At 44.6% G+C, this 24,894-nt stretch overlaps 1 protein-coding gene across 1 annotated transcript in view; it reads right to left on the bottom strand.

Annotated features, from left to right (window-relative positions):
* TPST1 (tyrosylprotein sulfotransferase 1) overlaps positions 1-20,350 on the bottom strand; it is a 130,297-nt gene extending 109,947 nt beyond the window's left edge. The window contains 1 exon segment of the mRNA XM_040336768.1: positions 20,215-20,350. The gene's annotated coding sequence lies outside the window, so the exon portion shown is untranslated.
* Between the last annotated feature and the right edge of the window lie 4,544 nt (positions 20,351-24,894).

Genomic DNA, 24,894 nt, shown 5'->3' with positions numbered 1-24,894 from the left:
ACTGCTCCTTTTATTAAAAGTATTTGTAGCTGCTGACTTCATTTTTCTCAAACAGACTGAAGCTCCACTTTAAGGCCCCGTTCACACCTGAGCGATTTCATTTTTGCGGCTATTTTGTACAGGTCAAAAAGTCACTAATGTAAAAGAATGAAAAACGCCTGTAATCTGCGAAAAAATAAGCTCCTGCACTTTTTTCAGCGACGGTCGTTTTGCTTTTAGTGCTAGAATGCTCAGATCCGAACTGGGGCTATTGAAATAAAAGGGTTTGGCTTGTTGGGGTTTCACACTGCTTTCACACTTAGGTACTTTGCAGGTGCTATAGCGCTAAAAATAGTGCCTGCAAAGCGCCTTGAAAGAACCTCTCCTCTCACTCCAGTTGTGCGCTGGCAGGACCAGGGCTGTGGAGTCGGAGTCGGGGGAAATTTTGGGTACCTGGAATCGGAGTCGGCAAGCAATGCACCGACTCCGACTCCTACTAAATTTAGATTGGAATTAAAAAAAAAAAAGCAAGTTTAAATGTCCCAATTCACAAAAAGTTATAATTGATGACTTCTCTACTGTAAGAATAAAGACCAATGCATGCAGTGCCTCACGTAACCGCAAAACGAACACGTTAAGTGACCGTGAAGAAGCATGCTTTTCATGTGCTTCACTATATGGCACGCAACGCACAATTAGGAGCTGCAATACTTATACTTTCCATAGTGTTGTGTTCTGCTGTTACAGGGAACGCAGCGTCCATGTGTAACCTAGCCTCTCACTGATAAGGGATTAAATAAATATGTTTTTTGCAGGACTAGAGAGTGAGACACTTGTATAAGTGAAGGGAATGGAGGGCCAATAGTTCAAGACTGAAGCTGTAAACCATTGGAAAAACTGCTGTCATTTAGCTAAGGCTATAAAAACTTGTAAACTCCGATTGTTAGCTTAAACTTTAAACATGACTATGGGATTCTCCTAGGAAAATCATGTTTTAGAATAAATGCCCCTTCCTGGATCCTCCCACTGCCCTATCTTCAGCAGCAGATAAGCACACAAAGGAGAAAGCAGCAGCCCAACTACCTCTCTAAGATTATTTTCAGCCCTAAAAATAATAAAGTCTGACTTAAAGCGGATCTCCACCCTAATTACATAATTTGCTTAATAACAATGGCGCTATCTGCTAAAACCGGTTATTTTTTTTTAGCTAAATGTGTACAGTACCTGTACATTACTGTACCTTCCGGTCTGCATGTATGCGGGAGTTTTCCGGGCATTGCATCAATTCCTGTTAGATGCAGTGCGCTCTGCACAGCCGTGTTCTCAAATCTTGCGCTATTTCGAAAGCCGCTGTTCCCTGTTGCTTGTGCTCGTGCGCGAGATCGATCGGTGGATGCTGGGACATCAGCATCCACCGGAAGAAGGGAGTGCAGGCCTGTGGGCTTATGCCCACAGTTAAAATGGAACCAAAACGGAAGGAGGAATATAAGTTTATGTTTAACACAGGATGGCAGCGGAGCGGCCGCGGGAGACAGAAAACGTGAGTTCAGCAAATTAGGGGCATTAACCGTTTAACTAGGCATTAACAAAAAAATGTTTTTGGCGTGGGAGATCCGCTTTAAGAGCCTCTATGAAAGAGGATCTGGCAGAGGCAATTCTCTTCCTTAGAACTCTACATTGAATTGATTTGCATTTGCTAAGCCTATAACTACATTTCTAGATTAATATAAACCATTTCTAGGTTTTACAGATTTTGTTTTTGGTTCATTATAGATAAGCTTTGTTTTTGTTCTAAAACAACCAAATAATGTGGTTTGTATTTTTGAACTGGTAAAGATCCTGTTCCTGATGTTTATGCCTGCTGCTACTATCCAGCCACTTGATTGATTAACCACTTCCCGCCCGGCCTATGGCCGATTTACGTCCGGGAAGTGGTTATGAAATCCTGACAGGACGTTCTAGAACGTCCTGCAGGATTTCATGCCGCGCGCGCCCGTGGGGGCGCGCATCGCGGCGATCGGTGATGCGGGGTGTCAGTCTGACACCCTGCATCTCCGATCTCGGTAAAGAGCCTCCGGCGGAGACTCTTTACCACGTGATCAGCCGTGTCCAACCACGGCTGATCACGATGTAAACAGGAAGAGCCGTCGATGGCTCTTCCTCACTCGCGTCTGACAGACGCGAGTAGAGGATAGCCGATCGGCGGCTCTCCTGACAGGGGGGGTTAGCGCTGATTGTTTATCAGCGCAGCCCCCCCTCGGATCGCCACCCTGGAGCACCAGGGATGCCCACCCTGGAGCACCAGGGTGGGCAAAAAAAAAAAAAATGGCAAAAAAAAAAAAAATGGCAAAAAAAAAAAAAAGTCCAAAAAAAAAGTCTAAAAAAAAAGTCTAAAAAAAAAAAGCATAAAGAAAAAAGATGCCAGTCAGTGCCCACAAATGGGCACTGACTGGCAACCTGGCAAAAATAAGTGCTGCCACCCCAGTGTCCATCAGCGCCACCCCAGTGTCCATCAGCGCCACCCCAGTGTCCATCAGTGCCACCCCACAGTGCCCATCCATGCCCAGTGCCCACCTATCAGTGCCCATCTGTGCCACCCATAAGTATCCATCAGTGCCGCCCATCTGTGCCGCTTATGAGTGCCCATCTGTGCCGCCCATGAGTGCCCAGTGCCGCCTATGTGTGCCCATCAGTGCCGCCTATGTGTGCCCATCAGTGCCGCCTATGTGTGCCCATCAGTGCCGCCTATGTGTGCCCATCAGTGCCGCCTATGTGTGCCCATCAGTGCCGCCTATGTGTGCCCATCAGTGTCGCATACCAGCGCCGCCAATCAGTGCCACCTCATCTGTGCCCGTCAGTACTACCTCATCGATGTCCATCAGTGCCATCTCATCGGTGCCCATTAGTGCCGCCATATCAGTGCCCGTAATTGAAAGAGAAAACTTATTTACAAAAAAATTAACAGAAAAAAATAAAAACGTAATTTTTTTTCCAAATTTTCAGCCTTTTTTTAGTTGTTGCGCAAAAAAAAAAATCGCAGAGGTGATCGAATACCACCAAAAGAAAGCTCTATTTGTGGGGAAAAAAGGACGCCAATTTTGTTTGGGTACAGTGTAGCATGACCGCGCAATTGCCATTCAAAGTGCGACAGTGCTGAAAGCTGAAAATTGGCTTGGGCGGGAAGCTGCGTAAGTACCTGGTATGGAAGTGGTTAATACATTTTTTTTTATAAAACGTTGTTTTCATTGTGTTTGTCTTTTGCTTAAACTGTGCAATACAGTAGACTGTTGGCTTCCCAGCCAGTAGTCCTGTGGTAGGTTGCGTTTCTTTCCCTCAAGGAATGTATAAAATACATTTGCATATAAATACAGAGGAGTCGGAGTCGGGGAGTCGGAAGTACATAAAACTGAGGAGTCGGAGTCAGAGTCTGAACATTTATCTACCGACTCCACAGCCCTGGGCAGGACGGTAATAAAAGTCCTGCAAGCCGCATCCTAAAGCACCCCTGCCTATTGAAATCAACCATTTAACCATTTTTCGGCCACTAGCAGGGGTTAAAAGCTGACGCCTAGCGCTACTCAGTGTGAGCAAAAAAAACGCCCAAAAATGATGTGAACAGAGCCTAAGGGTCAAAGTGTATTAAAGTTTGAAAGAAAAGCTTCATTATGTATTTTATACATCTAAACTGGACACGTGAGTGCAGTACCAGAAAAACAATCTTTCCTGTAAAAATAAATGTGCTTCTATTTATGGGACCTCCATGGCTGCAACAACTACATGGGACATCTCCTTTTGCCTTCCATGTTATAGGTATTAATGGAGGAAATAAAAACACAAATACAGCACTGTCACTCTCAATGATCTTGATGAGCAAATATAATTAAAAGGGTAACTCCACTTTCATGGGGGAAAAAAATAGCAAATAAAGAAATAATTATATGGCTTATACAATTGCGACACAAGTCATATTGTAATTGAATTTTATTAAAAAATTACCTTTCCTTTTTAATCTGCAGCCACTTTAATTTTCTGAGAATGCAATGCAATATGGCTACTTGGACTTGTTCTGTACACAGAGTATGTACTGACCACTCCCCAGAAACATCATTTCCTGTTTGTGTGATTGGCTCACCAATTTTCCCAGAAGTCTGCCTAAGATACGTCAGATTTCAGGCATCACTGCAACAAAAATTTAATTTTTCTGGTGAGATATTCCTTATTAGAGCCCTGCAGCTGCCGCATCTGACTGATTATTATGAAACCACTCCCATTAGACTCACTTAACACAGAGGCACCGAGGAACAAACAGTGATTTCTTCAGAATAACAAAAGGTAGGAATCTACAACAAAGTTTGTTATTATCCCTGCAATGTACATAGATCACCCAGGAGTGTTTTCTTCTCAACAAAAGTGGAGTTACGCTTTAAAAAATTCCCCTAGACTCATCCTTTCCAATGTAGCACTGTACTCCATAACTATGCTGCTGGAAAAATGTAATTCCTTGCAATGGTGAGCAGTACTGCAAGTGATCAGTAGTGAGTTTTGACAGTGGTCAGCAGTACTGACAGTGATCAGTGGTGGATGGTGACAGTGGTCAGCAGTACTGACAGTGATCAGTGGTGGATGGTGACAGTGATCACAAATGAGCAATGCTGCCAGTGATCAGCAGTAGTGTTAGTGTCGTGTAACAAGTGGGTCCACAATTGTCATCGAATCTGAAAGATGTACTGACACAGTGGCATAGCCCCAATCCCACCATACTACTCCAAGTTCCCTCTGTCCAAACACCAGGAGTACCAGATACCAGGCCCACGTCTGTTCCAATATGTAAATTTTAAAGTGTTTGTTACCCCCAACACTTTTTATTGCTGATATGTGCCTGCTGTACCAAGTGCTTGTATGAGAAAGTATCATGTTCTCTTTGTATTGATTCCTTTGTATGAAATCCCTGGTGTTCCTACTAGTCCCCTTGCTTTCCTATTAAACTGACCACACTAAGCAGGGAGCACGCCATTGTCAGTTCTCTAGCTATGTTGGGAACTCAGGCTGCTCTCCTTCTATAATCAGACTTGTCCTGACATGGCCCTGCTGCACAGTCACTCACTGGGAAGCTAAAGCAGGCCATACACGGTCGAATTTCAAACAAATTTTCTATTCAAAATCAGAAAGTTTTTTTTTTTTTTTGTGATCCGATGATGCCACCATTGATTTTCGAAATTCGGCCGACAAAATATTCATGTTGCCGGGAATGTTCGTTTCTCTCCGGGAATATTCGTTTATCTCAGGGAATATTCTTTTCCCTCCGGGAATATTCTTTTCTTGCAAATTTTCTATTACATTTCTCGCACGATTCTCCCATCATTGATCAGAAAATCGTTTGTTTTTCTAAAAATTTCCAACATGTCGGATTTCTCAAATTTGCTTGTGGCACGAAAATCCGCTGTTGCTGCATCTAACAGCTGAGCTGTTTCTCTCCACCCCCCCCCCCCCCCCCCCACAGCTCTTATGCAGCTGAGAACAGATGGAATGTGATCACTTCTAGAAAAGGGGGGAAAAGGGCATTTATAATGTTTTTTTTATATCTATATCTATACTAAAATGTTTTGCCTTTTGCTTTTCAAAGTGAATGGGTTGGTTTACAAGGTGATCGTTAACAATCATTTTAAGCAGAGCTAATGCACACAGCACCCATCCGCTTTTTCCTTCTCTCTAGGCAGCCAGTGTTTCTACAAACCTGCAGGCTGTGACAGAGCCAGAGATTTTAGATGTTAACGTCCAGAGAGCTCACAACATGACAAAAAAGCCGGCATTACAGGAGAGGTTTGGCAAGTTTCCATGCATGCACATTGGCACGTGGTCCCTGGGAACTCCACATTCCTCCTGAAAGCATGGTCTGTCCCCAGAAACCAGGGGCATCTGGCAACACTAACATATGGTACATTTTAGGGTAAAAATCAGGAAAGATGACTGCTAACTGTCACAAAGCTGTGATTAAATCCTTTTTTACACCACTGGAGAGGTTTAAAGTGCAAAGTCCAGAAAACATAAAGCAATCCAAAAAGATAACATAAGCACACAAAGTTAATTGTCAGCTGGAGATGAGGTGAGATAAATTCTGCTCTATTTAGCATTTGACACCAACATTTTATAGCTTACATTTATTTACAGCACATCCCTTACCAGCAAGTAAGCCTTTTAAAAAGAGACCCTGGCAGGTCTATAAACAAATCAAAATGCCAGTTACCTGCAACAGAAAAGGCAATGTTCTTACTTCTCTGGTATACCATATATCTTACCCTCCTCTATTCCAGAGATACAGACATTCAACGCTTCTGGGAATTTTACATGCCTGTATCCTCCACCACATACGTTAGTTCTTTCCTACAAACCCTAATAAAGGAACCCCAGAGCATGGTGGTGGACACAGGCATTTAACACTGGAAATGTAAATGGGCCACTAGAGAGCTAATCAAATACTACTTTTCTTTCCAAAATTTTGATTTGTTTAGAGACCTGGTGACAGGTCTTATACATGTTACAGTAAAAAAAAAGCAGTATTTCTCCTATTTGCAATAAGCAATAATAACAAGTTTTCCTTTCCTTTGATCTGCATAAATTAGATCAATAATGGTATACATCAACATTAACATACTATCATGTTGTGTTAGATTCCACGTATACACAGTAGGTTTGGCATTTTCAAAATATTACCTATTGCGTGCATGAGCCATATTGAAATTTTGTTTTAGAATAGAACGGAATGTAAAAATAAAGCACGACAGGATAGTCATACTTACTGCACATGGAACCTGTTCACTGACAGTCAGCAAAGCCTCAGAGATACATGCCAATATTGAAACCACATAGAGTAAACTCAGGGGCAGACCTTTGACACATAATAAATCTCACGCCACTTCAAGTGATTACCAACAATAAGCACTCTCTTACCTACAGTAGATAACAATCTGTTTTACCCCAGCAGGCAAATGCTGCTCTTTTTTAAAAACCTACTCTAGATAAATGACAGTTATAAGCTGATTGGTTGCTATGGAGATTGCAGACACTTCCTTTTTTTTTTTTTTTTTTTACAAGAGCCATAAAAATTAGGCAAACTATGAAGACAAGCGCATCATACAGAGAGTTAGCTCGAGAGGAACTCGACGGGCGAAACACATCGTTTTCCCCGTCGAGTTCCTTGATAGGCTGTCAAGGAACTCGACAAGGCAAGTTTCTCCATTCCCGTCGAGGAAAAAGAAGACATGCTCTCTTTTTGGCTCGACGGGATCCGCGACAGTTTCCTCGTCGAAAAGTGTACACACGACCGGTTTCCTCGGCAAAAAAAAAATCCCAGCAACGGTCGTGTGTACGAGGTCTTACATGTTAGTTTGCATTATTTATGGCGTTCATGGAAAGCTATGGAAAGCAGCAGGTTTTATGTTCACGTTCTACGCTTCAGGGACTGAAACTTGATCAGCTGGTATAGAAACAACATTCTGTTGTATTTTTATTTTTTTTCAAATGCCCTCATCATTATCTTTAACTGATAATAAGCTACCATACTGTACCTTACACGGGGGTATCAAACCACTGAGATTTTATCACTCTATGAATTATCTTGCTCATTATTCCATCTCTGTTGAGAAGTCTTAATTTCCACACACATAATAAAGCATTCAATAGAACAACATTAGAGAAACATACCGTTTGGTGAATGGGGAGAGAATTCTGTATCTGATGAGACTCTCCTCCATTCACAGATCATGTTACAAGCAATGTAATTGATGAAAGAGCTTTTCTCAATGGAGGAGACTCTTCTGGGACACATCACAGGTTCCAGAACATTGCTCAACCATTCAGGATGCGAAGCGCCACTTGCACATGCGCAGTGCGCACCAGCCACAAACTGTCACATCTGGGTGCCCACACTAGTGATGCCAGCGCTGGGGAGAGGAGGTGGAGAGAACCGAGGCTTCGGGTGGCCACCCCACTGGACCATGGGACAGGTGAGTGTGTGTTTATTAAAGGTCAGCAGCTACACTTTTTGTAGCTACTGACTTTTAATAAGCACAGAAACAGCTGGAACTCCGCTTTAAGCCCCAATAGATGACTTCAGACTGTCCCCTTTTACAGGTAGAACTATGGAGAACATTATAAATAGGTGCCTATACTGTTTCAGGACCAGTAGGACACTGTCCTACCCTGCTCTGCTCTCTATTCTCGGAACTGTGCCTAAAATCAGAGCTACTACAGGCAAATCAGCTGACAGCTTTAAGATTTACTGTTGCTGAAGAGGGAAGGAAACAACAGGAATGACAGACTGTATTGAGGTAACACAGATTACGGAAGGAGAAAACAAAAGCAGGAGAGATGACAGGATTTCAAAACTCTGCTGCCAGAGAGACACAAAAGAGCCAGCCATCAAAAGGGGGATTTGATTTAACCACTTGCAGACCAGCCGCCATCATTATATGGCGGCAGGTCAGTTCTTCTGCACGTATCGCCTTAGCTGCATGGCGGCTCGCGCAGGCGCAGTTACAGGTCAACCTGTGATCGCCTAGTACAGCCAGGCAGATCCTCTTTCTGACAGGAGACATGACAAATATCTTTTGTTCCCAGTGATCGGGAACAGTGATTTCTGTCATGTCCCTGGTTGTGCATCCACCCCCCCCCCCCATGGTTAGAACACCCCCTAGTGTTAACCCCTTCCCTGCCAGTGCCATTTTTACATTGATCAGTGCATTTTTATAGCACTGATGAATCTAATAATGTCACTGATCCCCAAAAAGTGTAATTTTGAGTCAGATTTGTCCGCTGCAATCCCGGTACAAAATCGCCGATCGCCGCCATTACTAGTAAAAACAATTTAACACATTTTTGCGCAAACCAATCAATATACTCATATTGCAATTTTTTACCAAAAATATGTAGAAGAATATATACCGGCCTAAACTGATGAATAAATGAGTTTTTTTATTTGTTTTTTTGGATATATATTATCGCACAAAGTAAAAAATATGTATTTTTTTTAAATTGTCGATCATTGTTTGTTTATAGCCCAAAAAATAAAAATCGCAGAGGTGATCAAATACCACCCAAAAAAGGTCTATTTGTGAGAAAAAAAGGACGTCAGTTTTATTTGGGTACAGCGTCGCACGACCGCGCAATTGTCAGTTAATGCGATGAAGTGCCGTAACACAAAAAAATGGCCTGGTCATTAAGGGGGCAAATCCTTCTGGTCCTTAATTAGTTAAATCAAATCAATTTAAACCATAAAAAGAAATACAACACAGTCCAGGGTGGATTTGATTTAAATCAAGTCAATTTAAATCATGATTTAAATCACTTGTAAAAAGGCTTGATTTAAATCAACTCAGTTTAAATCATATTTTTTAAAGAGCAACTGTCATCTTTGTCCTACAGTGGCTACAGTACTCTTCCTCTGACCCGCTGTTGACTCACCGACAGTCCCATTCACATTAATGGGAAGGCTGGTGATGCAGCAGTGACACAACAAGGTGAGGGACGTGGCAGCAGCAGGTGAGTGGATGCCCACTAACAGGCGCTGCCATGATGGGTCTGAAATGACAGGTGTTTTTTTAAATGTAAGGACTTATTCTCACTTGTAGTTGGAATCTTTAATATTTGCAAACAAAATGAAGGTTTCCTATTTAGAATACTAAGCTGTCAGGTTGGTAAAACAGCGATATCAGGATAGATTCAATCATACAGTTTGTAGTGTAAATAAATTTGCAATACAATGGGATAAAAGAATATTCCTGAACTTTGTTTTATCTCATGGTTACTGTGAAATTGTGTAAATGCATCAATGCAGTGCATGTTATCTCAGCTTGCAGAGCTTGGATTCATTGAATGAGTTTACCAAAAAATTTAATATTGTAGAATATACAGCCTCATGCTACATAACTAAGCTCCATTTCATGCTGAATAAGCTAAATTATTAATGTATCTTAAATAGAAAACTATCTTTAGATAGATTTTTACTCCAAAGCATTTTATTAAAATAAATTTGATAAAAACCTAAAAAAAAATTGATTTAAATCAATTAAAAAAATGTAACCACCATGCCAGCCATACAGGATTCGTTCTTTTTTTCTTGCAACCAGTAATTGCATGAACAAAAATACAATGAGCTGCTTCCCCCATCCATACATTTACTGTGGTTGAGGTAATTTATCCCCACCAGCAGAATAAAATGTATTGCCAGCTATAGCCAGCGGCACTGATAGTTTGGGAGAAATCCAACAGGCTGGTTGTGCACAAGTAAATTGATAGATTGACTCATAGACAACCAGGTGGCTCATACATGGATCGCAATTTCTCTGGTCCCTGCTGAACTTCAGTTCATAAATGGCCAGCTTTGGAAGAATGGTGTCTTATCTCTCTGATTCTCTCTCCTTCCTTCCTCATCAGCAGGCTGTGAACTCCAGGGCTGTAAGCTCCATCAGCCTTCCTTTCTATCTGAGCCAAGACATGCAATCAATGCTGGAAATGCACACATTTTAATTACAGAAAATGACACCTAGTTTTTGAGACCAAGAAGAGGGGGAGAGATGGCAGAAAAAGAAAGTGACTGCTCTGGACTTAAACATAATGGCATTCTCCAGCAAGAAGAAACAGGAGCAAAGCTGGAGGCTATTTACATGTCAGTCCACCCCACCCCTACAGTTAGAACACATGTTTATAGTATTCCAATGCTAATGGTCCTAAAAATGTGTCAAAAGTGTCCGAAGTGTCCGCCATAATGTCGCAGTACCCAAAAAAAATCGCTGATCGCCGCCATTACTAGTAAAAAAAAAAATATTAATAAAAATACCATAAAAATACCCCCTATTTTGTAAACGCTATAACATTTGCGCAAACTAGGGTTGTCTCAATACCGATACTAGTATCGGTATCGGGACCGATACTGAGCATTTGTGCGAGTACTTGTACTCCCGCAAATGCTCCCGATGTTTCAGCCGATACCGATACCCCATAGAGAGAGAGCGGGCGGAGAGAGCGGAGCAGTGCAGTCCTCAAAGAGAAAAGCCAAGGCCTCCCCCCCCCCCCCCGCCGCCGCCGTCTAGTTGATCAGCGCAGGGAACATTACAGCTTTCATTTGAATAGCTGTGTGTTCCCCACCGAGCCTCGTCATGTATAGACATTCCCCCTTGTCCGGGCACTGTGATAGGCAGATCACCCGTCCCAGGATTGGATGGGTGATCTGTCTATCAAAGTGCCTAGAAAAGGGGGAGTGTCTATACATGACGAGGCGCGGCGGGGAACACACAGCTATTAAAATGAAAGCTGTAATGTTCCCTGCGCTGATCAACTAGGCGGCGGCGGTGGGGGGAGTGCTTGGCTTTCTCTTGGGGACATGGCTGCATATTTGTGGGGACATGGCTGCATTTTTGTGGGGACATGGCTGCATATTTACATGTCTGCATATTTGTGGGGAGGGGGACAAGGCTGCATATTTGTGGGGAGGGGGACATGGCTGCATATTTGTGGGGAGGGGGACATGGCTGCATATTTGTGGGGAGGGGGACATGGCTGCATATTTGTGGGGAGGGGGACATGGCTGCATATTCGTGGGGAGGGGGACATGGCTGCATATTCGTGGGGAGGGGGACATGGCTGCATATTTGTGGGGAGTGGGACATGGCTGCATATTTGTGGGGAGGGGGACATGGCTGCATATTTGTGGGGAGTGGGACATGGCTGCATATTTGTGGGGACATGGCTGCATTTGGGGACACATTTAAAAAAAAGTATCGGTATTCGGTATCGGCGAGTACATGAAAAAAAGTATCGGTACTTGTACTCGGTCCTAAAAAAGTGGTATCGGGACAACCCTAGCGCAAACCAATCAATAAACGCTTATTGCGATTTTTTTTTACGAAAAATATGTAGAAGAATACAGTACGTATCGGCCTAAACGGAGGAAAAAACATTTTTTTATATATATATATATATATATATATATATATATATTTTTTTTTTGGGGGGGGGCCAATTTTGTTTGGGAGCCACGTCGCACGACCGCGCAATTGTCGGTTAAAGTGACGCAGTGCCGAATCGCAAAAAGTGCTCTGGTCTTTAACCAGCAATATGGTCCGGGGGTTAAGTGGTTAAGATGATCAGAGGCCACATTGAAATCTGACAGTTACCACCTGTCAACTGCCTGACCTGTTACATTACAATCAGGATCCAGAAACTGTTGAAGGTCAGTATCTTTTTAAAATGATGTTTCCATTTTGATTTGAAATTAGCTCTATGTCTATAACTGGTTTAATCAGTACAGCTGGCGTTTGAAAATGCAATACGAGAATTTTCGTGACTTTATTGAACTCATCAGATTCAACGTGAGATTAGCATGCAAAAAAAAAACGTACGATCATTCTTCCGATAATCTCATCATGTATACTGGGCATTAGTGGCTCACTGCTCCTAGAAGTTGTTTCCTTATAACAACAGTGGAAGAGATCATGTGATTATACAGTAGAAGGCAAATCCTCCCATTTAACAGCCCCACTTCAATTTGTGGGATGGCCCATCTCAGTATCCACCAGACAGACCAGGTATGTAAGATTTTGTAATGGCCTTTGGTAAACTTAACTCTGATTGGATCACATTGCTAGCACTTCCACTTTAACGTGGTTGTAAAGGCAGAAGGTTTTTATCTTAATGCATTCTATACATTAAGATAAAAAGCCTTCTTTGTGCAGCAGCCTCCCTAAGCCCCCATTCACACCTAGGCGTTTTGTCGCCTGTAGTGTGACGCCGCTGCCGCCAGAGGGATGATTTAACATTGCCCTCTATGGAGATGGTTCACATCTCCACGCCGAACGCCTGAAAAAAGGTCCCGGACCTTTTTTTCAGGCGGCTTTCGGCGTTCGGCATAGGAGATGGGAACCATCTCCATAGAGGGACAATCTTGGGGCACATCTAGGCGGACAATCGCGGCTTTTTGTCGCCGCAAATCGTGGTACAACACGCCGCTATTTGTCGCCACAATTCGCGGGACAAAACGCCGCAAATTTGTCTGCCTAGATGTGAATGGAGCCTAACACTTATCTAAGGTCCCTCTCTATCTAGCGATGTCCACAAGTATCTCAGCCGTCCGAGATTCTCCCTCCTGATTTGCTGAGACATAACAGCGGCACCAATGCCTGTCGCTGCTGTCAATCAAAGTCAGCTAGCCAATCAGGGGAGAGAGGGGGTGGGGCCAGGTTTGGGGCTCCTTGTCTGGATGGACACAGGGAGCTGTGACTCAGCTCAAGTGCCCCCATAGGGGCTGCTTGCTGTGGGGGCACTGAACAGGAGGGAGGGGCCAAGATCACAGAAGAGGTACCTGAGAAGAGGAGGACCTGGGCTTCTCTGTGCAAATCCTTTGCAACAGAACAGGTAAGTATAACAATTTTATGGGGGAAAAATCGAGACTTTACAATCACTTTAAGCCTATATTCAGATATTTAATACTTATTTGTCACAGGTATCCATATAGCGCTGACAAATTACGCAGAGCTTTACATATTGTACATTCACATCAGTCCATGCCCTCAAGGAACTTACAATCTAACTCACATGCATACATACACAAACAAGGGCCAAGTACCAGTGCTGCATACTAAGGCAGTACTTGAATATGCAACTAATCATGACTGAATACATAACTAGACCAAAAGATTTCTTTAATATTTAACTAAAAGGCAAGTGCTGCATTTGGAAGCTGACCTCATGATGCCATACCTTTCCCACAGTTACATGTCTCTCAAGTGATGCCTAGGGACACCCTCATACACTATATTACCAAAAGTATTGGGACACCTGCCTTTACACGTACATGAACTTAAAATGGTTGTAAACCCACGAACAAAGCTCATTATGAATTACTTACCTTAGATCGAAGTCTCTGCAGCGGTCCTCGTACACCGCTCCCAGAGTTCCGCTGTAATTGTCCGGAGCCGCGATGACGCCGCAATGACGCATGCACGCAGGAGCCGCCGATAACAGCACACTCACTGAAGCAATGGCCATGTGCCGCATGTGCCGTGACAGTCACCAGTTATTTGCTGGACGAGCAGCACATCCACTGCCTGGCCTGCACAGCTGGATAATAAGCCTGTCTATCTTCTGCTACACACTTTAGAACAAGTGCTACTTATACCCTCTGCTAAGAACAAAGGTAAGCAGCTAGAATGCCATTTTACCAGTAGAAAGGCAAGCAGCCTAAATGCCATCAAATCCTACAGGATGCAAACAGCCACAATGCAGGGAACCCAAAACTCTACAAGTAGCCTGAATGCTATATACCAGTGATGGGGAACCTTGGCACCCCAGATGTTTTGGAACTACATTTCCCATGATGCTCATGCACTCTGCCGTGTAGTTGAGCATTATGGGAAATGTAGTTCCAAAACATCTGGGCTGCTATGAGACCTGGAGTGAAAGGACGCCCCATTAGGCTAGGTTCACAAGGCCAGCAAAGGGGTGGTAAAAGCAGGTGGCCAGGCATTTAGTGCTGGTATTGTAGTGTGGTATTTCTTTTTGTTATACTTCTTATAATCTCCCAGGTATCGGACAACCAGCGATATCAACAACTGGACACAAAGGAAAGCAAGCCAATATTTTGTTCTTCCTATGGGTAACTGCTCAAACATTTTTAGACAGCTGAAAACTGTAAGCAGACACTTTCCTAGAACAGTGATAGGCTGCTCATATTGTTATAATTGTTTTGGTTCACACAGGGGCAACACGACTTCCAGCACGACTTTGGGAGGCAACTTGGACACGACTTGAGTATGAATCATCAGGCAACTTACAAGGCAACTTCAAGTTGCCTCCAGGACAGGAGACTTTCCAGTGGCCAATTAAACAACAATCAGCTCTGTGGGAGGGAGGGAGTTTGGATGAGAAATGTATGTTACCTTCCTGCATTGTTGCTTCAGTTAAGACAGTGATCAGACTTCTGAGGCGACTTCCATTGAAATCAATGGGTACAAGTCGCCTAGAAGTCGGATTGAAGTAGTACAGGAACCTTTTCTAAAGTCGGAGCGACTGCAGTAGTGTACATTAAGATGGCTCCATTCACTTCCATTCATTTTCTCAACCACACGACTTGGGACTATTTGGTGCAACTTCAAGTCGGATCCCAGGTCGCCCCAGTGTGAACCGTCTCTAAAGATATTGTTTCAAACTATTCTAGAGACTAGTAAACATATCATGAGATTACCAGTATATACATGCAATACTTAGCAGGTATTCAGAGAGGCTTTTTTAACCTTTTCACCACCTCTCCCTATTCTTTTACTGTTTACCCTGATCTTATGCTATTTCATAATACTAAATACATAAACGTGGTAGCAAAATATTTTCACTGCTTGTTATTTTGTTACCTAAATACATGTTAGTTGTGTTTTACTTATTGAAACATGTAACGTACATTATAAAGAGAATGTACACAGCAATCACTTGCAATTGTGCTACACAGTGTTGAATTATAGAGGAGCAGCGTGTGTGGCAGGAGCATTGCTTGGGCATCATGCAGGGGCGGACTGACAACTCATGGGGCCACCGGGCAATAGGAGATAATGGGGCCTCCAGGCAAGAGATTATGGGGCCACACAGTATAAACACACACACACATACAGTATACATACACAGTATACATACACACAGTATACATACACACACTGAACAGCTACTGGAGAGGTTGGGCAGCTATAATCTTGGGATTTTTAGACCTAAAGAATGTTGGTAAGGGACATTTCAGGGACAGATGTAAAAAAAACACACATTTTTAGATACTGTCCCTGGTTTTACTGAGACTGACAACCCAAAAGGGGCTGCCTAGTGGCATGGGGCCTTTGGGCAGTGTCCGAGTGCCTGAATGGTCAGTCCGCCCCTGGCATCATGGCATCCCTGTACTGCCATGTGACACATCTAGAGGGGCTGCCACCAAATAAAATTCCCATTGTACATCAGGAGAGCATGTGATGATGAATACACTGACTGGCTGGCACACATAATGTTTTTTTTATTATTATTTTATTTTTTACAATCTTTAGACATTCTTCACTAATCTCCATTTTATGGAAAATCCACAGATGTTTGGATGACTGGCAATTGTGGCAAGCGCTGAGCCATCTATAAGATCAGCTTTGAACTAGCTGCATGAGCAATGCCAAAGAGACTAGTATAATAGCGAGCAGCCTAACTACTGAAGGAACCTAGCACACAGCAAGCAGCCTGAATACTAAGGACCTACTCTCAGAGTGTTAGTAAACCCTCATTGTAAACACTCATATACTACAGGACTTATGTTTGATCTTTGCTACAATTTTCACTCTTCTCCATTTCCATCTCCACTGCCTTGCAAGGTCCCATGGAACCACCCTTACTCCAGGGTATGATAGGACATACATAAGCCTTGTTATGGCATTAGGGATGAAGGTGGTCATGTGACCCTGTGATTTTTTTTAACAAAAGGGATGCATTGTTTTATCATAGGGGATGAAGGACGGTCACTACAGCTGATGTTGGTGGGCCTGAGGGTAGGGGTCATGCATACACTGTAATATAAGGGGGATGAGGGACCAAGTACTGCTGATGTAAGTCCCCCTGTACCAGAAGTACAAGTTAGCAAGTAAATGCAACAGACATATTCTTGATACGGGGGTCCACCCAGAAATGGATTTCCACTGATCCGGTTCCTCCCCCCCTCCGGTGTCACACTTGGCACCTTTCAGGGGGGAGTGGGCTGCAGATACCTGTCTAATACAGGTATTTGCTTTTACTTCCAGAATCTTTGACGAATTATGCCATGTCTGGCCCCTCCTCCGCCTCTGTCTTCTGGGAGACACACAGGTCCCAGAAAACAGCAGGGACCATTCAGAACATGCAGCGCAACTCACACATGCGCAGTGGGGAACCAGGCTGTGAAGCCGCAAGGCTTCACTTCCTGACTTCCTTACTAAAGATGCCGGAATCTGCAACCGGGAGCTGTGGGATGGGTCAGTTTCAGGTGAGGACATCACAGGAGCCATGGACAGGTAAGCATCCTTATTTTAAAAGTCAGCAGCTGCAGTATTTGTAGCTGCTGACTTTTATTTTATTCCGGCGGAACTTCCCTTTAAAAACAGCTAGTGCTGTAGGTTCCCTTTGTGAAAGCAAATACTTTATAATGAAACAGAGGTGGGTGAATTCTACTTTATAAACCTTTTTTTAGTCAAGGCACCCTTTAAAATTCTCCACAAACCAGGTGCACCCAATTCTTAAAGTAAAACACTAAACTAATAGTTTTATATAATGCATCAACATCCACACATGTAGGACACCCAACTTTATAGGTGATTTTTAGGCTTCCAAAGAAAATACACCTTTACACACTGGTACTGACTAGTGTTTCTCTTCTCCCTTGAATCTCTCACTCAGCTAATATGACCCCAGTGGTGGCTAACATGACCCAATGTTCTCCTTATCAACCAATGCCATCATTGGTTCTTAGGATGCCGACTGCTGGAATGTTTTCATGGTGCCGAATAAATACATATGGTTTTGCCTAAAGGGCAGGCTTCATCCACTCACCGACTTGTATACAATTTTTGGGCAATTTTTAGGCATTTTTCCAAGGCATCCTGAAGAAACCTGAAGGCACCCTGGTTGAAAAAGGCTCTAACAATAACAGCAAGCCATATGAAAACTGGGGACCGAACATTAGGCATGGGGCTCCACCAATAACAGCAAGCCTTATGAGTATTGAGGACCCAACATTAGGCAGAAGGCTCCGCCAATAACAGCAAGCCATATTAATACTGGGGACCCAACATTAGGCAGAAGGCTCCACCAGTAACAGCAAGCCATATGAATACCCGGGACCCAACATTAGGCAGAAGGCTCCACCAATTAAAGCAAGCCATATGAATACTGGGGACCCAACATTAGGCAGAAGGCTCCACCAATAACAGCAAGCCATATTAATACTGGGGACCCAACATTAGGCAGAAGGCTCCACCAATAACAGCAAGCCATATTAATACTGGGGACCCAACATTAGGCAGAAGGCTCCACCAATAACAGCAAGCCATATGAAAACCCGGGACCCAACATTAGGCAGAAGGCTCCACCAATAACAGCAAGCCATATTAATACTGGGGACCCAACATTAGGCAGAAGGCTCCACCAATAACAGCAAGCCATATTAATACTGGGGACCCAACATTAGGCAGAAGGCTCCACCAATAACAGCAAGCCATATTAATACTGGGGACCCAACATTAGGCAGAAGGCTCCACCAATAACAGCAAGCCATATTAATACTGGGGACCCAACATTAGGCAGAAGGCTCCACCAATAACAGCAAGCCATATTAATACTGGGGACCCAACATTAGGCAGAAGGCTCCACCAATAACAGCAAGCCATATGAATACCCGGGACCCAACATTAGGCAGAAGGCTCCACCAATAACAGCAAGCCATATTAATACTGGGGACCCAACATTAGGCAGAAGGCTCCACCAATAACAGCAAGCCATATTAATACTGGGGACCCAACATTAGGCAGAAGGCTCCACCAATAACAGCAAGCCATATTAATACTGGGGACCCAACATTAGGCAGAAGGCTCCACCAATAACAGCAAGCCATATTAATACTGGTGACCCAACATTAAGCAGAAGGCTCCACCAATAACAGCAAGCCATATGAAAACCCGGGACCCAACATTAGGCAGAAAGCTCCACCAATAACAGCAAGCCATATGAATACCCGGGACCCAACATTAGGCAGAAGGCTTCACCAATAACAGCAAGCCATATGAATACCCGGGACCCAACATTAGGCAGAAGGCTCCGCCAATAACAGCAAGCCATATGAATACTGGGGACCCAACATTAGGCAGAAAGCTCCACCAATAACAGCAAGCCATATTAATACTGGTGACCCAACATTAAGCAGAAGGCTCCACCAATAACAGCAAGCCATATGAAAACCCGGGACCCAACATTAGGCAGAAGGCTCCGCCAATAACAGCAAGCCATATGAATACTGGGGACCCAACATTAGGCAGAAGGCTCCGCCAATAATAGTAAGGCATATGAATATTGGGGACCCAACATTAGGCAGAAGGCTCCGCCAATAACAGCAAGCCATATGAATACCCGGGACCCAGCATTAGGCAGAAAGCTCCACCAATAATAGTAAGCCTTATGAATACCCGGGACCCAACATTAGGCAGAAGGCTTCACCAATAACAGCAAGGCATATGAATACCAGGGACCCAGCATTAAGGAAGGGGCTTTGCCAATAAAGTAAAGCATATGACCAGTGGCAGCCCCTAATCCATGCACCCGACCCCTAATCTACATGCAGGGCGCCGGACGCATGGATTTCATTTTTTTTTTTTTTTTAAGCACATAATTAGAGCCCGAGGCTCTAATTGGCATCAAAAAGTTTGGGCTCTGGGAGCAGAGCCCACCCACTTGTGTGACAATAGCGAATTAATATTTGCTATTGTCTTCCTGCTTCTCCTCCCAGCCAATCAGGAAGCGGGTCTTAAGACAAGATTGGCCAAGAGGAGAAGCAGGGGGGGAAAGCCTCCAAAGCTACCTGTGACCTAGATGGGGTAAATGCGGAGCTGGTGGGTGGGCGAACGGGCAAGCAACAAATGGGGGGTGTTCGCTGATTGACCGCGAGAGTGGGGGTGGGGGTTTGATCGACCGACCAAACAAGGGGGGTTGGGTAGCTTGTTTGCCACCCTCCTAAAAATACAGCACCAGCCGCCACTGCCTATGGCTATTAGGGGCATGCTTTAGGAGGGATTTACTAAAACTGTGCATGGTAGCCAATCAGCTTCTAACTTCAGCTTGTTCAATTAAGCTGTGGCGATAAAAGCAGGAAGCTGATTGTTTTAGTAAATCTCCCCCCTTATGCTGTAGACTCCAGCAATCCCACAAGCCAGTAAGTAGCCCAGCTGTACCCCTATCCAGCAGCTGGTAAGTAGTGATGAGGCACAGGAGAAGCAAAGAGCCAACTGTACCCTTTCATCCCACACACCTAGGACATACCTGAGGTGCCCCCAATGCCCACACCCCAGCTCCGTCCTCCTATGGGTTCCGAACACACACTATACTGTATAGACAATACTGGACTATGATAATAACACTGAGCTCGCCGTGCACTTACTTGTAGGTGAGTTATCCCAGAAGAATACATTCCAATAACAGTAAGCTCACCTGTGTCCGCTCCTCGGCACACAGCCCCTGTCATCTCCGGTCCCCCCCTCCCCCCGGTATCATCATTCTCCTCCGTTCTCCGGCTCGTTCCTCCGAGCACTCGCTGCGCGTACACAACACGGAGCAGCCAGGCACGCGTGAGGGGGGGGGGATGTCAGCAGCGCCCTTATTGGCCAGAGGGAAGAGGGGTCTGCGGTGTGATGGAACCTGTGATTGGCAGGGTGTGTGGTGGGCGGGGTAGATGGTCAGTAGGGGAGTTAGGGGGTGACGTATGCTGTGTGGGGGAGAGAGGCACTGGGCACTGGTCGGGGTACGGTTGTGTGTTCAGCTCTAATATCAGTGTTAGTGGCCTGACTCACTCCTCTCTAGTCTGTGACTCACAACATGGAGCAAGTCAACTCCAGACCTGCACTCTTCTTGTTTCCCAGAGAGGATGGAAGCCTCTGGATCAGTATGACACCTGGTATTCCCAGCTCAGAGCTGAGGATGAGCCTCATTCATAGGTATACAGCTCAGTGTACTGTTTGTGATAAGTGAACTCCTATGTATGCTTCATCTTGGCGCAGCCAATCAAAACAGCCGAAGCGCAGAACCCAGATGAAGACAAACCAAAGTTGGCATCCGCTGGTGAGGAAGCTCTGGACCAGGGCATCACTGGAGTGGGCATGACTATGGTTCCGCTTGAAACTCAGAGACTTGCACCGCTTATATTTTTAAAAAATATACAGGTCTATACCTTAGGAAAAGGGCATTCATTTGTGTCTTTTCTATCTGCCAGGAGTTCTGCTTTAACCACCTACCATTATGGGTAAATGTCTGGATCTAAAAAGATCCTTCATCGCAGAGAGGATGCAAACTCCAGGCGCACTCCCAATCTCTGTAATCTCACTGTCTGATAATTGCAGATCACAGACACAATGTACAGAGCCAAGCAGAGAGACTCTGTGCCTTATGATTGCTGTGATGGCTAATCAAAACAACTACAGGTGTAAACACTGCTGGTGTTTACATTTGAGAGACCTCCCCTTCTACTCCCAATGGCACAGATCTGATCACAGCAATCAGGCCCCTTTCACACTGGGGCGTTTTTCGAGCGTTATTCGAGCGTTATTCGAGCGAAGCCTCATCTGCAATCCCAATGTGCTGGTAAAGCACTGCTAAGACCCTAACGTTTTAGGGCGTTTTTGCAGTGCCTCAGTGTGAAAGGGTAAGGCGTTTTTACAGCGCTTTCAATTAATTTCAATGGAGAGGGGCGTTTTTGGAGAGTTTTTTTCAGCGCCCAAAACCTGCCCCAAAGATGCTGCTTGCAGGACTTTTCTCAACGCCCTGCCAGTGCAACGCCTCAGTGTGAAAGGGTAAGGCGTTTTTACAGCGCTTTCAATTCATTTCAATGGAGAGGGGCATTTTTGGAGCGTTTTTTTTTCAGCGCCCAAAAGCTGCTCCAAAGATGCTGCTTGTAGGACTCAGTGTGAAAGGGGCCATTGAGATGCATGGAGAGCGTTTTATGAGCGTTTTAAAGCGGTGTTTCACCCTGCAGAACAACTTTTTAGCATAAAATTCGGCATAGTAGCGCGAGCTACAGTATGCCTGTCTTAATTTTTTTATCCCCGTACTCACTGTGTAATCATACATAGAAGATTCCGACTGCCCGCGGGGAATGGGCGTTCCTTTCAAGAGGGAGGGTGATTGACGGCTGGCTCTGGTACGTCACGCTCCCCGAAGACAGCCGGAGTAGGTCTCAGCTCTTCACGGCGCCTGCGCACAGACTATGCGCAGGCGCCGTGAAGAGCCAAGCCTATTTCGGCTATTTCCGGAGAAGCGTGACGCGCCAGAGCCGGCCGTCAATCACCTTCCGTCTGGATTGGAACGCCCATTCCCCGTGGGCAGTCGGAATCTTCTATGTACGATTACACAGTGAGTACGGGGATAAAAAAATTAAGACAGGCATACTGTAGCTCGCGCTACTATGCCGAATTTTATGCTAGACGAATTTTATGCTTCAGTGTGAAAGGGTCCATTGAGATGCATGGAGAGCGTATTAAGAGCGCTATTTTTAATGCTAAAACACTGTAAAAACGCTTCAGTGTGAAAGAGGAGAGCAAGCGGTGGCTGTGGAAGAGGCTAAGCTTCATTCGGGGGGAGTAAAGTAAACCGGGCCGTTTTTGCAAAAAATGGCCTGGCTATGAAGAGGAGGAAATCCTCCTGGGGCTGAAGTGGTTAAAAACCTAAAACAATGCAGCTCCCTAAAGCAATAATTAAATTCTCAGCAATTAAATTGTATCACATTGAACACAATAGAACAAACATTCCGAAGTACAATATTTGTAAAATTCTTACCCCAGCACTTGCACTTTACCAACTTTCAGTGCTGTTGGTTCCTGTTCCCTTGGTGCTGCTTCCATGAAGAGCCTGGGCCAGATTCACATAGGTTAGCGGATCCGCGTAACCTATGTGATTTAAGATCCGCCGCCGCAATTTTTTAAAGCAAATGCTAATTCACAAAGAACTTACCTCAAAACTTGCGGCGGCGTATCTTAAATCCCCCGGCGGAATTAAAATTCCGCGGCTAGGGGGAGTGTAGTATTTAAATCAGGCGCGTCCCCGCGCCGATTTAACTGCGCATGCGCCGTCCGCGAATTTTCCCGGCGTGTATTGCTCCCAATGACGTCGCTAGGACGTCATTGGTTTTGGCGTGAGCGTAACTTGCGTCCAGCGTTTTTGTGAATCGACGTACGCAAACGACGTAAAAAAAAAAAATTTGACGCGGGAACGACAGCCATACTTAACATTGGCTGCGCCTCATAGAAGCAGGGGTAACTATACGCCGGAAAAAGCCGAACGTAAACAACGTAAAAAAAAAGCGCTGGGCGGTCGTTCGTTTCGGAATCGGCGTATCTCCTCATTTGCATAATCGTTGCGTAAATAAACCGAAACGCCACCTAGCGACCGGCCTGGAATTGCAGCCTAAGATCCGACGGTGTAACACAGTTACACCTGTCGGATCTTAGGCATATCTATGCGTAACTGATTCTATGAATCAGTCGCATAGATACGACCAAAGTAAATCAGAGATACGACGGTGTATCAGGATATACACCGTCGTATCTCTATGTGAATCTGGCCCCCTGTCTTCAGTCTCCAGTCAGTCTTTTAGCTGGGAGAAGGGACAAGCAGGGAGCACCTTGCCATCTTAGGCTATGGGGAATGGGATGTGTGTTTCTATTGAGCACATGATGGGGTTGATTTACTAAAGGCAAATAGACTGTGCAAAGTGCATTTGCTCCATGGCTTAGTAAATGAGGTAACGCTTTACGTTGCAAAGAATACCCAATCACATGCAAGGAAAATGGAAAAAAAAAAAAAACGGAATTTTTGCTTGCACATGCTTAGATGATGGAAGTCAGCAGTGCACCTGCTCATCTACCTAGCTCTTACAGTGTGCAATTGCAAAGTGCACAGTCTATTTTCCTTTAGTAAATCAACCCCATAGTGAGTGTAGGCTGACAAACTCTAGTCTCTGTATGCAAGGGAGGCTCCATAGGATGCTGCAAGAGAAGGAGACATCCTAAAACAGCAAATATGGGGCAGTGGTCATGGCACCAACTTAAAGCGGTCCTCCACCCTAAAGTGGAGTCCCGCTGATCGGAACCCTCCCCCCCTCCGGTGTCACATTTGACACCTTTCAGGGGGGAGGGGGGTGCAGACACCTGTCTAAAGACAGGTATTTGCACCCACTTCCGGCCACACGCTACGGGCGAAAGACGGGCATTCCGTCACATCCCGTCTGTCGCCCGTTGTGTGCTGGGAACACTCGGCTCCCAGCACACAGCGTGTGAGCCAATCGGCGGGCGCAGCGCGACTCGCGCATGCGCCGTAGGGAACCGGGCAGTGAAGCCGCAGCGCTTCACTTCCTGGTTCCCTCACCGTGGATGGAGGGGGGAGCAGCAGGGTGACGAGCGATCGGCTCATCCTCTGCTGCGATCACCGCTGGACTCCAGGACAGGTAAGTGTCCTTATATTAAAAGTCAGCAGCTGCAGTATTTGTAGCTGCTAGCTTTTAATATATTGTTTTAGTGGCACATCCGCTTTAAACTGGAACAAGGAATAAAATTAGAAGCTGCATACTCAGTATGGGACTAAATCAGCTGCTAAAAGAATTTAAAAAAGGGAGGTTTAATATCACTTTTAAGTGTATCTCAACCCATAAAAAAATTTAATCTATTTCAGCCTACCAGTCTTTAGATTTGGTGGTGGCTGCATCCATTTTATTTCTTCAGCCATTTTTCCTTATTTTCACCTGGTAAACCTGCCAGTAACATGCTTTCTTTTCTGGGGTGACAACACTCAAAGACTGTACTCAGAGATCAGTGGCAGCTGGTGCTCAATATTTTGGGGGAAATAAATAGATTGATTACTGTTGCCCTTGGATGGTAATCAACATCTTTAATAAACTAATATGCCACGTCCTAGTATTATGTAAATAGAAAACAATTCCGGAGGAATTGAAGGAAGAATGGACTTTGTAGGCACCTTTATGTAAAAGTAAAAAAATGTATGTTTCACAAAGAAATAACATCTAAATACATAAAAATAGAGAAGGAAAAAGTGTTAATAAAAACAATACAATACAATATTGGGAACACCCAGCGACCTTCTAACAGGAGCTACTCAATAGTAATG

Source organism: Rana temporaria, chromosome 2, assembly GCF_905171775.1.
Source record: "Rana temporaria chromosome 2, aRanTem1.1, whole genome shotgun sequence".
NCBI lineage: Eukaryota > Metazoa > Chordata > Amphibia > Anura > Ranidae > Rana > Rana temporaria.
This window is presented reverse-complemented; position numbering and strand designations above follow the sequence as displayed.